This window comes from Vanellus vanellus (assembly GCF_965231255.1).
Source record: "Vanellus vanellus genome assembly, chromosome: 1".
Lineage (NCBI taxonomy): Eukaryota > Metazoa > Chordata > Aves > Charadriiformes > Charadriidae > Vanellus > Vanellus vanellus.
The window spans coordinates 115,306,063-115,323,453 of record NC_138905.1 but is presented as its reverse complement, the minus strand read 5'-3'; positions in this window follow the sequence as shown (position 1 = coordinate 115,323,453).

The following is a 17,391-nucleotide window of genomic DNA, read 5'->3' as shown; positions in this document are numbered from 1 at the left end:
TTATTATTTTTACCATAACTGCATCACTTGCTTTCTTGACACTATAGTTTTCTAAGAGCAGGGTAGCAGTTCAGTAAAATACGTTTAGGTAAGGAAATGTTACCTAGCTTAATCGAGTTAAATAATAAGTTGGTAAATGCTGAATGTGTCAGAGCACAGAGGAAGAATCACAAGTGGTAAAAGTAGCTTTTGGTGAAATTGCAGAAATCTGCTTCAGATATATGTTAAAATATGTTTGCTCCTGTGCATTTCTATTCTCAGTGCAATCTTTAGCTATTCAGATTTACTGAAATTAGTGAAATTTGAAGTCCGCTGATGTGCTACCAGCCTGTGACCTCTGGTTTAGTTTCTTGTTAAATACAACACATCTTTAAAGTACAGCCCATGCCTTCTCAGACTACGTGAAAAACTGATTTCCCCCCCCCCCCCCTTGATTAATGCTGCAGAGGACTTCTTATAATGGTATCAGATGCTCATTTTTTAACCTAAATAAGGTTCTTGATTCAAGATTTACCTTAAGAATACACACACATTCCATGTATTTTCTTAAGACTATCAATGATCTTTGCACTGCACTTCGAATATTTGGGTTTCTTTTAAACCTGACCTTCAGGGGTATATGTTGGCTTTGGACCTGTTGCTCTGGTGCTACTGAATAAGTCTTGAGGGACACAAAATTTGCTGTTTGTTTGGTTTTTTTTTTCTTTTTTTTGATGTATCATTAACCCAAGACCATAGTGAAATTACCCCAGTAGGATCTCATCTAAGTCTGTTTTGAGCTTCTGTCACCAAATCACACAGTCTCCTGATGTCTGCTCCATCTTTTGGGAATCCGGTTCAGAATTCGTCCTGGATTCCACCACTTGCAGAGGAAGGTGAGAATGCTGCTTCCCTTAGGAAATGTTTTAACCTTACCTGGAATTTCATGTTTCAGAGCTTTTCTGGTGGTTATTTTTTTTTTAATCTGGAGGAGGAGGGAACCCGGCTTTTATAGGGTGCAGCATAAGAAACGGTTTGAAAGGCATATAGTCGGGCTGAAAAATCTAGAAAGGGAATTTCCCCTCCCTGACTTTTACCGGGGCTGGGACGAGCGGGTGCGGGACCGGCCCGGGGGACCCGCCGAGCTCCGCCGCTAGGTGGGAGCAGCGCCTCGGGGAGCAGCCGCGCCGCCCCACCGGCCGGAGAGGAGCGACAGCGTTGCCCTGCGGGGATGTGGGTGAATTCCCCACGGAAGGTACTCTTGCAAGTGCAGAACTGCATTACCGAAAATGCTGTTGAGGGCTGCGAGCTGAAGTTTACACGAGAGTAGACTTCCCCCCCCCGCACCCCTCCCCCCCTTCTTCCCCGGACGTCTATGTGTAAAAAGGTGGAAGCTCAAACTTCTGCAGAACTTGGTGGAGCTCACGTCTCGGCTTAAGTGGGCTCCAGAAGGCACATCTTCCATTGGGAGACTGCAAGACATCTTTGAAAAGCACCAGATTCTTGCAGAAGACAGTAGCAGTTAGAATTGCGTTATAGAAGGTATCATCCACTTCTTTCTTGCCATCAGTGTGGTGGTGACTGCACTTTCCAAAGAAGTAGGAGATGTAGATTCGATTTCCTATTCTGCCACAGGGAGATTCAGAGCCACACTTGCAGGGGGAAACATCTGCGGGGGGTGGATCCTAAGGTACTCTGAGTACTCCCTACCCAATCGGTATGAAGTGATGCCACTACTAGAAAAAAGATTCCTGAACATTTCTTGGACGAGCATGAGAACAAATGGGAACAGGGCTCAGGACTCATGACAGCCACTGAGCAACAGGGAGACCTGGTCCCTGAGCTCGTGGCCATTTCTGTATTTTACCATTTCTATAGTTTATCTCCAATGGAAGTAGCCAGAAGAGACCACTGTAAGTCAGTTCAAAAAGAGGCAGGAAAGTAGATACTGTTATTTCTCTATACTGAATGCTATAGACCCCAAGGATTAGGGGAGCATAGATGGACAAAAGACACTACAAGATTAAGCAAAGTCACCTCCTTGGCTACTTCTTCTTTTTATTAAATTGCTTTTCAGGTTTAAAGAGGCACTTTTTACTGTATCTGTCCAGTAAAGGAAATGCACAGCCAGTTAAAGGTAAGGAAGAATCTAGGAAGACACCATAGTGCAAAACACAGATGATGAAGAAAGGGCAGGGTGAGGTGATTTAGGCCAACATACACGAGCAGAAGACAACACTGGCTGGATTCTGATAAGGAGTAAATAAGGAAGAAATTTTTTTATATTGGAGGCGGTGAGACGCTGGAACAGGTTGCCCAGAGAAGTTGTGGATACACCAACCCTGGAAGTGTTCAAGGCCAGGTTGGATGGAGCTTTCAGCAGCGTGATCTAGTGAAAGACGTCTCTGCCCAAGGCATGGGGGGTGGAGTAGGTGATTTTTAAAGGTCCCTTCCAACCCAAACCATTCTATGATGCTATGATTACAGAGGAAAAGGCAGGAACTGAAGCCTTTTTCCTCATTGCACATCTCAGTAGTAGGTCCATGGCTTCTCACATTCAAGTTCCTCCTTCCATCTCTTGTTTGAAAGAGAGTTGAAACTTTTCTAAATTGCGTAAGTTTTGCTCTGACCTTAGTACACTTGAGCCTTCCCTTTTATTTATTGGTTTTAACCGAAAAAGGAAACTGTACCAAGGTTAAAGCTACATGGTGTCTTGATCCTAAGACGTGGCAGTAGGAAAGTTGAGCTGAGTCAGTTCCACCTTTGTATACACATTACCTGACCAAGTGAGATATTTTTTTCCAAGGAAATATTCTGTAATCCATGTTATCATGGATTTTGGAGATAGAAAAGGCAATTAGGAGGTAGTCTGACTTCCTTCATGACAGAAGGAATTAAATGTCAAGAGAGAGTTATTTTTTTTCTTACCAAGGAAGTGAAACTCTTCCCTGGGAAATTGAACACATGCAAGTGATGAAAACGCTCAATCATCAGTAAACGTTGAGTCTTTTTATGACAGCAGCCAGAATGAGCTTCCTTTTCTATTTTAACCTCTGGCAAGAAGTAATCTCTTATTGCTGTTTGGTAACTTATCTAATGCTATACCACTCAGCTTATCGCAATACTTTGTCATATTTGAAGCCAGTGAACTTGCCAGTGCAGCTACATTTATTTTATTAGTTTTTTTTAAGGAATCCAAACATAGGAACTCAATATCATAGAGGCGTTCAATAGGAAGAGTTGGCAGTGGATATTTCTTGAAGAACACCAACCGTCTGAAAATGGTAATGCTGTCATGCTGTGGTCTTTCACAAGATTTAACCCCAGTCATGGACAGCATTAACATTTTTTCAGAGTAAAAAGAAAACCTTTTTTTTTAATATCTGCTATTACAAGATCTATAACTTAATATGCGTGCTTTTCTGGAGATTCAGCTATGCAGAAAAAAATACATATAGGTGGTTTGATGACCATATTTATAGCTGCTATTTATTTCTTAAGTTTGCAGGCCACTCACATTTTAAAGAGAGAAGATATAAGGGAGCATACATTTGATTTTTATAGCATGACTATGAATCAGAATGGTGAGTGGCGAGACCCATTTTCTCCCTTAATATACCTTCTATTGGCATGTGTCTATATAGGATGGAAATGGGAAGTCCAGGCTGGGGAGTGGAAAGGTGAGGTGACGTGAGGAAATCACAGTTGGTCGTTGTTTCAGCACTGTGTCATTCACAAGCGCTGGGGATGATACTGTACTCCAGCTAAACTGCCCTGATCTTAATTTAAGCCTTTGAAGAAGAGGAGAAAACTCTTACTGGTTGCGGGCTTAGGGTGCTGTGCAGTAAAGGAGGCTTCTTTGAATGCAATGAAGAACCAAGGAAAATATCAAGTAACATCTTTCTTTAGTAAGCACAATTGACATAATAAATGTAATCACTTAACTAATACTTCACTTTAATTTACACATCCCAAGGGAGAATCTCCGAGTTGTGGAGACAAGCTCAACAGCATCTCCAGATTTCTGCGTTTCACAGAAATCTTAGCTTTGAAATTGTCTTTCTGTGTCGATCACACAGCTAGGTGCTCCGTGAAGTACTGCAACCACGTCAGGGCAGTACTGCGCTTGCTGCCGGTTCACTGGTCACTGCACCACGGAGGAGACAAGCAGCAGTGACCTGCCAGTCTGGGACTCCCCCGCTTTTAGGGTTTCGGGGACCACCTTGGCTTCAGTAAGAGAACCGATACTGCCAAACCTGGCCTCAAGTGGAGCGGGAAATCAAACTGCACTTCACTGTTTCACCTTAGTCCCAAGAAATGAGAATTTCTGTTGACTCTCTTCCTCTCCTTCGCCACAATTTCCTCCCCACTATTTTTCCTGCAAAATGAATAGGAATATGCTGTTCTTTAACAAAAGGATTAAGAATCCCCGCTCAGACCTGTGGCTCTGACTTTGGAAGGGGTGAAGCTGGCTTTTGCTTTTTGGTGGTCATGGCCCCTGGCTGTATGCACCCCTGGGGGAGCCACTGAACTTACAGCCTGATTTGGAAAAGGTTTATGCCCTGCAGCAGTTCTGAGTGGAAAAAATCACGTTCAGTGAGACCGTTCATATGTGAGACTGTTTTATATGTGAGACCATTGATTCATAAGTGTCTGCGGTCTCGAGGCGCTCTGTAATCATACCTCGTGCTGGGTGTTAATAGTCAAAACACTGCAAACAGAAAAGGATATACATATTGATACAGCACAAATGTTAACCTTATTTCTTAATTAATGGTCAGTACCATTAATGGTGAGCTTTTTTGCTTCCCCTTCTGCTCCCCCCATCAAATCAATGTTTCATAACTAAACTATATATTAAGCATATTTCATTACAGTGTAAGATAGAGAATTTTAAAGACTGGCTCTGGCACTCAGTTTTTGTGACTGTGAGTATTCAGTATCTATTTTGACCTTCCACAAAATGAATCTAACAATACTTTCCTATGTCTCTGGAATTTTCTGAGATGTCCTCTAAAACTTTGGAATGTATTGGTAATCCTAAAATAAAATAAATATATTTTCATTTTCACCTGATGACCCATTGACCCATTTCTCCTAATGAACTGACAATAAAATCTCAGACAAACATTTTCTGTCAGTTTTTCTCTTACATATAAAATTATATAGAAATGAATAGAATGCACAGTTATACATGCCAAAAGTTTAATTCATCATTTTTCTTTCCTAAATAAAATGTAGAAATGAAATACTTATGTGGGAAGAAGAGCTGAAAAACAATAAAACAAAATAAAACCCAGGTTGTTGCACTCAAATGTTACATGTTCTACATCCTAATAAGGACTTACTGATACACAAAGCTGCTTTTTTCCCTGTTTTTTTTTTTTTCCAGTGACTCTAAATCTAGAATGTTTGCTAGCAAGCATGCCTGTATGCAGAGCAACTTGTCTTTTTACGCATAGAATGGAGGTTTTCCCAGCATAGCACTGACTGATTCATAAATTCTGTTCTCCTCCCACAGCGGCAGTTTGTTCCATGTAAATTCTGGTAAAAGGCATGATACAGTGTTAATGCTAATATGTAGGAGTCAGTCAGAGGTAAAAACCCCTATCACGATTAGCATTAACAACATACAGCCTTCAGAAGAACTCCAGAGACCAGAGTATGAGACATAAAGAACTGAAACCACTGGTTTTTCCCCTTGATATACCTAAAAAAAAAAAAAAAAGAGACAAAAAAAAAGACAGAAATGCATGTAAAAAAATTATGACAGAGACAGGACAGACATCAGAGGAAAAAGGATTGTAGTTAGTTAAATACACAGGAACCATCCGCTGTACGTTTAAAACCAGTCAAACCTGCAATTGTTTTAGTTACTTTTATAAGAGAACTAGAGCAGATTCACTATTCTTCTTCTCTGAAGGACTTCCATCATACTGCTTATTGCATTTTTTGTGCTGTTTTAGTTGCACTGAGCAGAAGGAATACAGATTGTAGCACCGTCTTGCCTAATTTTGTATCCCTTTAGACAGACTTCTAATATCAACCAAGTTCCTCAAAATGTTAAGAACCCAAGATAAACAAAACCAAAAAAGGCTTGGGCTTATTTTTACTTAAATTAGACAAAATGCCCATCAGGAGAGCTGACTGTTTAACAGGATTTAAGAAAAGGAGCTCAGAAATAATCATAGTTTCATCAGTATGCAGTGTTTGTGATTAAGCAACAAATATTCCCTTAGATTCTGGCATAAATGAGGGCTGAGCAAAGACAAAACCTGTTGGACAGATTTAGTTGCTGGTCTAGGATCCATATACAGGAGTCCTAGACCCTCGTTCCAGTAGGCTACAATGAGATTAGTGGTTATAATTGTCTGTGTTGAACAGTACATTGTTTGCTAATTGCTTCTTAATATTAACCAGTCACTGATCATAAAATTAATAAGAAGTGCTGAATTTATTTGACCGAAGTTGAACTTTTTTTTTTTTACTTCTTTAAGCCTATTAAGAGCTCTCTCCTGAAAACTAACAAGGAAAACATAGTTTTAGAAATCAGTCATTCTATAAAATATTTCAAGAATCTGCAAAGAAATCACATAATGAAGTAGAAATGCACGCAGTAGAAGAAAGGTTAGAGAATCCTCATTATATATCCAATTATCTGAAATTTTTTTACAATTTTCAGTTACTTACATCGGTAATAAGGATGGAATAGTTGAGACAGTCATTCCAAGAAGGTTTAAAAAGACCTAGGTAATGCCCAGTTAGTTCTCTGCTAAGTATGTCTTGATTGAAATATATTTTCCTTTCTCCATCCTTCTAAAATAAAGAATCGTCTCCTGGGCAGAGGTCAGAAATGGTTGAATCTTGTTTGCTTTCTGTTTGGTCTCCCAGTAACCATTTAAAAAAAAAAAAAAAAATTACGGTTGTTTAAGAAAAAAAGTAACAAAAAAAACAGTATGGGAAATGACATTATATATAAGACACAATTTTGGAGATCTTTTTTGTATGTAAATTTAAAGAAACCTATGTACATTTATAACTTCCCTACTCTTACTAACACATGTTTTAAGAGGAAGTTAAAATGTCATAGTAAGACTGTGATCTAATTTAGAGATTTTAGGGAAATTACCTTTCACTTTGTGCCACTCTAAATGAAACCAGCCAAGTACGTGCTTGTGATATGTAAGCAGCAAACAAAAATTCCAAGATGAATATAAAATTTGGGTAGGCAGAAAAAAGTGGTTTAGAAATTTCCAGACCTCAAATTTAAAATGATGATTCAGAGCTGTGTTGAGTGTTCAGGCTAAACTCCTACTGAAGTCAGACACTGAGACCAGTGGTGTAACATTTGCATTTGTGGGCAATGAAGTGAACAGTTTCTAAACTTATACATCAGTACTCCTAAATGTTATTTGTGCATATGTGGTATGTGTGGGGGGGTGAGGGGTCCAGGTCAGGGGAGGAGGATGAGAGATGCAAGTTAAGGTATTAATTTTCTTTTTTTTTTTTTTTTTTTTCTTAAGGAAGAAAGCAAACTAATTCTGTCAATAAAAGGCTATTATCTTATCTGAATTTATTGTGGTTTGAACCTGCTTTGAGCAGAGATTCAGATTTGATGACCTTCAGAGATCCCTTCCAACCTAAATTATTCTCTGATTCAATTACTGTGCTTTTAATGTCTCTAAGTTCCTGAGTCCTTATTCACTTGCTGTCACCCAGTGGGCATACATCTTTATGAAACACTTTATGCAAAATGTTGGTTCCTCTTGTGGGAACACTAAATTTGGCTTCATTAAGCTTTGGATAAGGATGACACTATGCAGCATGCCAAGAGCCTTGCTACAAGAACCTTTTGTCACCTCTGAGTCTGTTGCCCCAAGAATATTTGTAGAACATGTTTGTAAATTTGCACTCTCTTAAATGTATTCCAGGTTGCTCTTCTTTGCATCATGCTTCCCAAACCCTAATTCTTTCATATCTTTTTAGGCTTTGCCAGAGACTCCTATGGGTTTTGCTGAGAAGAGAATATTTTTATCTGTGGTTTGCAGCAGCCACTTGTGGTTGGCGGCACTTTCCTATTCAGTCTGCCTTCTCCTGCTTTCAGTCTTGGATGTTTTTGAAGAGATGTTTTTGAAATCCATCACTTGAATAGACCTAATAACTGTTTCTCTAAAGAAGCTGAATGAGTGCCATACTTGCACATGCCCACTTCCAACATTACCGTTGAGCAGTGAGGGAAGCGAGAGACTTCAGGCAGTATTTGCTCTCTGCAGCTTTAGTCCAGAGCATGATCTTGGATTTAGTTAATGGAACAGTTTTGCTTGGGCTGGCACCCTAGCATTTTAACTTTGGGTTTGAAAGCTGCATAGCATCTCCAACGCTGCAAACTGTTTTGCTTCTGTGTGCTAAAGGCAAAAAAAAGAATCATGCAAGATCAGGAAGTGGTGAGAAATGACATGTGTTTCCTCTTGCTGAACCTTTGTAACAGCCTTTTGTACAGCTGTCAGATTTCCATTACATGAACAAATACATATATTGCTGCCTGTCTTCTCACACAGCTCTAAAAATGTGGCCTTGCCGTCAATGGAAATGATGACCAGCTACTAATGCTTAAATATAATAAAATAAAATCCCCTCTTATTTCCCGTGCGACATTAAAAAAGACAAAGCTCGTAAGACCTGGTGTGATTTCCCTCTTCCTCTTTCCAGCACTCTCTTCCCTCAGTCACTGACATCAGAATAAAACATTTACTCTTCCTATCTGATCTGCTGATCTCTGGTCATCGCGTCCCATCCACTCATCTGCTTTTCTGTCCCTTCATCTCTTGTAGTGACCTCAGATAGGTGTGTGTTTTAATTTCATTTTCAAACTTCATATCTGCTTTCACTGCTATTGCCCCCACAGAAATTGTCCATATCAGAATTGATCTCTTAGGCTAGGTGCTCTACCCTTTGGTTATTTTATCCCTGTGTGACAGTCAGAACGTAGATGAAAATGTTGTTCCACCTTGCCTTTTTCTGACTGTTCTTTCTTGGTTCTCCTCCCACCTCTGTGGCCACAAACCCATCTCTGTATTTTTAGCCTGCATTTAATCATTGAATTTTCCTGTTCCTCTGAGGTGTCCCTCTGGATTTCTTAGTAGCAACATTTGACTTGAGATATATAAACTACAACAAGTAATTTTTCCTCCAGTGTCATCTCTGTTTTAGTTATTCTCCATTCGCATTCAATTCTTACCACTTCGTTTTCTGTCAATACTATACAGAGGTGATCTATTCCACCAGCCAAGTTCCTTACTGTACCTCATCTACTTGGAGAAAGGCTTCCTGGAGAGGTGGTCAATGCCCCAAGCTCGTCAGTGTTTAAGAAACATTTGGACAATACCCTTAACAACATGCTTTAACTTTTGGTCAGCCCTGAAGTGGTCAGACAGTTGGACTAGATGGTCATTGTAGGTCCCTTCCAACTGAAATATTCTAGTCTAGTCTACTTCTCCTCATAGTTTTTTACAGACCACCCTCCTTCAGACAAACATTTTTTCTGCACAGCTCCTTTCTCCTGTTTCAAATACCTCCTAAATGTCCACTTCTGCTATGACAGCTTCAAGAAATCTGCTAGTGCTTTCTGAAGAGTCTGTGAGGCAGTTGGGATAAACTGAGAGGTGGGATGACTTAGTTTGAACTATAAGCAATAAAAACAAAAGTAAAATTAGTAAACATTGACAAGATTTTCTCTGATCTTGTACACACATATGTGCATATATTTAATTTCTTCTCTTTGTAATTTCCTCAGTGTGTGACAATGTTTATCTTAATTTCTGTTGCAATATTAATGCAACAGATTGAGACCTTACTGAGACCTATGGCATTATTAAAAAATAAATGTTGACTAGTAATTTTACAGGCTACAGTAATTTTACTTTGCAGTCTGTCTTCCAAAATGTGCGAGAATGGACATCATTTTCATAGCTACTTTTGTATTTCGTATATTTTTAAAAAAATCTATGAGTTATTGAGACACTTAAAAAGCCTGCTAATATGTAGGTAGCTCATTGTTCTCTAACCAAGGATTTTCCTTGGTCAGTGAAATATCAATGGTTAATCAGTTCATCCATATCATAGTCTATATTCCTATTCCCTTTACAAGGAATATCGTAAGTACAGTTCAAGCTACTTAGTTTAAATGTGACAAGTACTCATTTCCCCACCTGTTCTTTTGTACGCCATTGTACTGTACCTCAAGGATGTGAGTGGACTTATGCTGGTCCACTGATGGACTAGAAGCCTTCAGCTTGTTAGTCTAGTTATGTGATTATTAGCTAGTTTTGCATCTCTAGTCCAAATGACCAAATTCTTTTTTACCTATTGGTCAACTAGAGGGGATCCTTTGTCGTGAATCTGGAGTAAAACTCAATCTTTTGTCTTTGGATTGGCAGCAAGAGGACATGTCAGCTTTGATAGAACTTCCCAATATAAATTTTCAATAAAAAACACATGCAGGTCAGGAAAGTAATTCCAGCTCTGCAAAATTTGGTAGCCAATTTAGAAAGGATAGAAGCTGTTCTCCAAGAAGCAAAAAAAGATTAGAACTTTGCCGTTTGGGAAGCCTCATCTGAAGGTGCTTAGGGTTGTGTAATTACCTGTTACAAAGCCCCTTTTCAGTGGGAGGGTGTGAGGGATAAAAGGCAATTCACCAAGGCCAGAAATCTGCAGTGCTCATGCACATAGGTACACTCACAATCACCTTGGAAGAATCAGACTGTGATAGACCCCAAGACTGATGCTTTGAAGTTAAAGAATAAAGACCCAGACTGACCGCAAAAGGCTTTGAAAGAGCCCTACCCAGTCTTTTATTTCCATTTATCTGCATGTAAATGAGACATAGGTCACAAGCACAATGCCAGATTGCCTGCTGAAAATAAACTAAAGGCCTGATTCTGGGAGAAAAAAACTTGAAGGAGCTTTAGGGTCTTGAAAGAGACGTGCCAGCAAGCATTTTGTGTGAATAGCTTCGTAGGGGACATGAGGTAGGACTCACATCACCCAACTGCAGCTACAGAAAAATTAGGTCTTCAGTCTATGCTGTCTATCTGCATATCCTGCCTTTAACATTCACCAGAGAGAGAGAGAACTGGGCACTGGCCAAAGGGTAACGTGCTTCACCTATTTTATATCTTTCTCACAAGGTTGCAATTGCCCTCTGGAGATGCCTATTTCCTTTTATTTGTCAAAACTAAAATTTGGTATCATATACAAGAGTGGCTTTTGAATATGTCTTCCTCTGCAGCTATGAAAAAATACTTTTTGTTAAAAGTAATACCAAAATTAAATGTACCAGTTTCAGAGATGTTTTTACCCCTGAAGAGCAGAAATCTAATTTTGACTGAAAAATAATTAGGTTTAACATAATCACCACATTCTATAATTCTTTTAATCACCTACAAAAGGCCATTACACATAAACAGTACACCAGACATCCATTTTCAGGTACTCTATTTACATTTTCATGAGGATTTTAAGTCCTTTATTCTCCTCTGATTCCTTGGAAAGTAAAGCTATTCTTTTTGAAACACTTAGAAAAGTATTGAATTCAAGTCTATTACTTAAGATACTGGAAGAGCTCCAAAGATGTGTACGTGGACAGAAGAGGCTTTTCTCTGCTGAAAATTTTCCTCTAAAATAAAATGTACCTCTATTTCACTTTCTAGATCAAGTAGCTGGATTTTTTTTTTTTAATACTATATTTCAACTATTTTGCTTGTTGCTCTGTAAATTAAATTGCCATATTAAAAAAACTAATAAAAAATGATTAATCTTGGATATTGGCTTCCAAATTTGAGTTTAGAGCAAATTAAACTTTAGAGTTTTCACCAGACAGGTATTAATGCTGAGCATGGAGCGCCTGTTTTGTGAGTATGGATACACATTTCAAGACAGTTATATAAAGTTCTTATACGGGCATTTTAAACATCTTCATTTTAAAAGGAATTAAACCAAACCATAACTAAATGATGCAAGTCTAATGGGTATGCTTTTAAGAAGGCATTTCTCTGTTTCTTATCTGTGAAATGAGGACCAGAACTTGTCCCTTGTACAAAACTCCTTGTATGGCCAAAATTAAATAAGTCAAACTAAATAAGTCAAAGTTACTTTTCCCCACCTCAAAATGTCTCTGGCAAGCTGTAGGCAAGAGAATAGCTGCAAATTAGTCACAAACCTCTTCCAAATAGATAACCGAAATGCTGTAGAAGTTATATTCTGTATCGCGTGGTCTTCTAAACTATTCATCTCAAACAACAAAAGGAGGGCTGCGGGAGCTAAAAAGCAGCGTGCAGTCCCCCCCGTCCTCCTAGTTGTCTGCAGACACCTTTCTCGTGTGTGCTGTTCCATCAGTTACGTGAGGTGCAGCCACCTACAAAAGTGAATGCAAAGACAGCAAGGGGACTGGGTTTGTATTCACTCGAGACGGGTTGTCCGTGCGTGATTCTGGATGGCTGAAGGCATATTTCCGCAAGGATGCCCGCCTGAGTTTTTCTGCATGTGTGCAGATGTTTGAGGTTTAGCTTCTCTGACTCTTGAGGCTTCTAAACCCTGCCCTAGGCCCCCTTCCCTTGGCCTGCTCCCATCTCCTGTAACATACCAGCTTCTCATTTAAAAAAAAGAGCACACGCAAAAATAAACAAAAAAAGCCAAAGAACCAAACTGAAAAACCTACCTGCTATGAGGCAGTTTCTTTACACAGAGATGCAAGCAAAACCAATGCAGCAAGAAGGCCACAGACTTCCTTTGTTCCATCTCACAGGTTAACCATGATCACTGAGCTTGGGTTGGGTTTTGTTTTTTTTTTTTTTTTTTTCTTCTAAAGAGAGAGAGGGAGAGTGAACGAGAGAGAGAGAGAAATAAGGCAAATGAAAAATGAAAAAAAGCAACTGAGGCAGGAGCAGTTGCCACAGAGGTCTGTTGGTCTGGCAGGTCGCCTAGTATCCCTGCAGCACGTGTTAGGTGAAGAAAGCCCGCTCCAAACAACTTGAGACCCTTTATAAGTCATGAAGGTGACTCATAACTAACCGCCTTGCCTTGCCTTTAGTAAATCCCCTGCTTTCCTTTTCTTAGAACAGAGCTAGCAAAAAAAAAAAAAAAAAGAGAAAAAAAAAGAAAAGAGAAAACCCAAGGAAAACAGAAAACTCCAGTCAAACTGAGGATTTTTTAAAAATACACCACGTACTTTCCTTCCCTCGGACAGCTTGGCATCAGCATTTGAACTGAGTAATAATAATAAATGCAAATGATTGTTTAGTAGTGACGGTGCTCTTTAACAAGCTAGGGGTATGTCGTGCGAGAGAGAGTTCATGCCAGTATCTTCAGAGATCTAACTGGAGAGGGGGTTCACCGTGGTGACCTGTTTCTTACTTTTCTCTGTATCACTTTTTCATCCAAAGCTGTTCTGATCAGACTTTTCGTATTACAATTAACCCTTGCAGATCCAGGCAGTAAAAAAAAATAAACTAGTCAGAGATAGATAAAATTCTTCCTGTCCTCAAGAAATGTGCAGACACCTGAGAGCTGTAGCTGGAACAGTTGCAAACCTCTAAAACCAGGGACAAGTTCTAGCCAAATTAGGGTGTACATGGAAGACTACACCAGTGGATTGTGGAAGCCTGTTATTAAAATTACATGGCATTTTTTACATTCTTGAAAGACCACTGCAGATGACTGGAAAGACGGGTTGGTCTAAAATTGTAAATGTATACAGTTCTTAGGTTCTGAATATATTCCCAGAGAAATCCATTTTATGTGAATTTCCAGCAAGGAAAGGCGTGGCTGCTACCTCCTGGTTTTCCTCAGACACTAAGGGTTGTATGCTCTCTAAATACTACATTCTCACTATGAATAACAGAATTTCTTTTGCCTTGTGCTTTGGAAGTTCAGTGACATTTTAAAAAAAATATTTTAATTTCAGAACTCCTTAAGATGGCTGAAAGACAATAGCTCTGTGTGCCAACCACTGAAATGCAAGGAAATAAAAAAATTCTGTCAAATTCCATCTTACACACACTGTTCTCCTCTTTGTTTTAGGTGTGTAATTAGAAATGCCTTCATTTTCCCTGTTGACCCCATATTAGTTTTGGGTGTTTGTCTACAGATCTGCACTTACATGATTACATCAGACCCTCACGCCTCATTAACAATATGATGGATTTTGGCTCCTGTGGTTATAGAGAAAAGTTTGAAGCTGTGGCTGGAGCAGTGATGTTTCTCTGACACATCCCAGGCAAAGCAGTTCTGAGAAACACAAACAATTACTTTTATCTCCAAGGTCCTCCGCTCTGGGGACATTGCCACCGCCCACGCTGCTGGAGGAGAAGAGGGCAGAAAGCCTGGCTGTGCTCTAACGCTCATGTGTCTGGATGGGTGGGGAGGTTATGGCAGTCACCTTTCTGTTTTCTTCCTATGCCTCTGGGTTGGAAGGAGACTGGATTTCTCTTGGGCCCTTACCCAGGAAAAAGAAAAAACACCGAGCTACTTGCTTCTCCCAAATGTCTTCTCTTACTTGGTACTTGATGTAGGGCCAAAACTTGGGGCCAGCTTTTATGGGGAAGAAGAGGGAGGCTCCATTTCAGTGAGATCAGACTCTGGGATTGTCTCCAGCCTGATTATACTACAACACAAAAATCTTAATTTTTACCTCAAATTGTCTTTTTAACTTGCATTTTTACTTGATTTCAGTATAAATTGGAAGCCTATATTCCTAAGGAGATAAGACTTACGGAATCACACTTGACATGTGTATGTCTGTGTGCATATCTGTTGGTCTCCTCTCTAATGACTTGAAATCATGGGTTAATTTGAACCCATGATGATGGAGGGATATCTTGAAGCTATGAAGATCCTATGATTTTGGTGAAAAGAAGTGAGCAGATTAGGAAAGACCATATTGAAATTCCCACTTCTGGAAAGGATGGTAATTGGAGTTCAACTCTTAGTAAATATTACAGAGTCCACATAGGAATTCAATTAAAAATCCATAAGCAACCAGATTTTGTTTATTTTGCCACTTACAAAATGACCTGGTTTGTAAGGGATTACGTTACATGCATGAAAACACCAGTTAATAATACCTCTATCAATAGACCATTTTGGGTTAAAGAGCAAATAAAATCCTAATGTTGCTAAGAACAATATACATGGGTGATTTAGCAGGAAAGCTGTCAATTAGACACTGATGCCTCATTAGGGGTAGCCTGATTAGGTTTATGTGTGTACATTTGTGTTTGAAGACAAGCAGGCAAACAGCTTCAAACGCCCAGGGTGCCCTGAGGTGGACGGGTGGCATTGCTGTGGTCCAGGGCGCTGCTGAGGCTGTCCCTTGCTCTCTTCCTGCCCCTCTGAATTTCACTCCCTGAAATCTTTTTTGCACCTTACAGCAATTATCACTGTGGTTTTGCACTTGAGTACGGCACAGAACCATAGCATAATTTCCTGAGAGAAGCATAAACACCCTTTGTATTTTCGAGTGCGTGAATAGGATTTCAGTGGCTACAGCAAGATACGCAAAGCAGTAACACCTTGCAAGAACATCAAAAAGGACCTTTAGGGTCATTTAAAAAAAAAGATAAAATCAGTCTCTAAAAGCATACCATGTATTTTTAAATTTCTAGAGTCTTTCTAGTTGCCCAGCATACATAGAAACATAAATTTCCTAGCTGACGTGGTAAAGATGGTTAGATGGTTAGATGGTCTTCTGTGGTGCTCTGTGAGATATGCCTGACCAACAGAGGGCAATACAGTCATACAAGCAATAAGGCCCAGTCCACAACTTATGGAAATCAAGGAGAGTTTAAGCTTGGTATGACGCTGGTCAGACCCATAACACTCAATACTAATTTCACTCGAGGTGGTGATTAAGCCTCCTAACGACATCTATCAGAGACAGAAGCAGATCGCAGTTTGAGGTCTATTAGAAAATAAACAATGAAAAAGGTGGAAATGCCAAATTTAATTAAAAGCGTTTCATGACAGAAGTACCGTCTTCAAATAGATCTCGTTCATGAGTAACTGCAGTGGTTTAAAATATGGGTCACTGGAAAAGCTAATAACAATCTAGAGGCAGTAAACTTCTTGTTTAATTAACTACAGTTTTCTTCAGACTTCCCAGACTCATCTTCTCCTTTTTGAAATAAATTATTTTATTCTTCTAATGAGTTCTTTGAGCTGAAAATTCCAAAATTGCTAAAATTAGGCTTTGCAATAAAAGCTGACTGTAAATTTTTATTCTGAGTACACTTTTCATACTTTTATGGAAATCGTGTTATTAATTAGACAAGATATTTTTGAGCAAAAGTTCTTTAAAAGGTAGCATTTCAATTAACCAAAAATTGATCTATATGTTTTATCAGTTCTTGTCACGCTGCCTAGTGAAGTGTCTAAAACATAATTTGAGATGGATGTTTGAAGCTTTTTCAAACCATCTCTCCCTGTTCTCCTGTATCCCTTTGCAACAACCTCTGGCACTGTAACTTGTGCAGTCCTGAGTCTTAACGACAGCAGAAATGCTTTCACAGGAAAACAGCTTTTTCTTGCGGGCACCAAAATTCTGCCCAAGTTACTCTTTAAATGCCTGTCACTCCTCTGTGATACTGAAATCCTACTGGCAAGCCATAGAGGAGCCAGACTGTGATTGCTCAGATCTAGCTTCCTTTTCAGATTCAAAGGTCATATGTCCTAGATGCAGCCTTAAACACTGATGGACAGTGCCTTGCCTTTCTTTACAGTCTCTCTTGTCCATGCAATGGAGATGCTGCTTTCTAAAGCTGCCATGCTAGCAAGATGTTCTGGGGGGACCTACTTTCCAGTGGAACTCGTGGCCTTATCTGAGGAACTAGGGCTAAAGTCAGTACCCCAAGAGGTGGGGAGGCTCAGGAAAAGCAGAAGAGCTGCTTGTGGTCCTCCTCCACTCATGGTAAAACTGACAGGGAGAGATCCAGGAGGATATGCCAGAGCAATAGGCTGCACAGACATTCGAGTGCAGCTTGGAGGCCGTTCCAGTGAAGAAGCTGGAGATCAGGCTTTGAACATGAACTCCAGAGCCCCCATGCTCAAGGCCATGGAAGGAGGCAGCAGTGATGGAGAAAGCCACTTTAAAAGCTACATCCTAGGGAAAATACGTTCCTTCTACTTCTTTAAGGAAAGGAAAATACTTGTTCCTGGAATGCAGTGAAAACTGGAACTAGTACGGAGGACTCAAATACAAAAAAGGAATGGATATTATTGTGAACTGCCTTTGAGATTACCTTTACATGGCAGAATGGGCTGTGCTTATAAAATACACGTTGTAAGGCATCCTGGATATGTCCAGGTGTAACCATATAGAACTCAGATATAATTAAAAGTATGTTTAATAATGCCAAATTA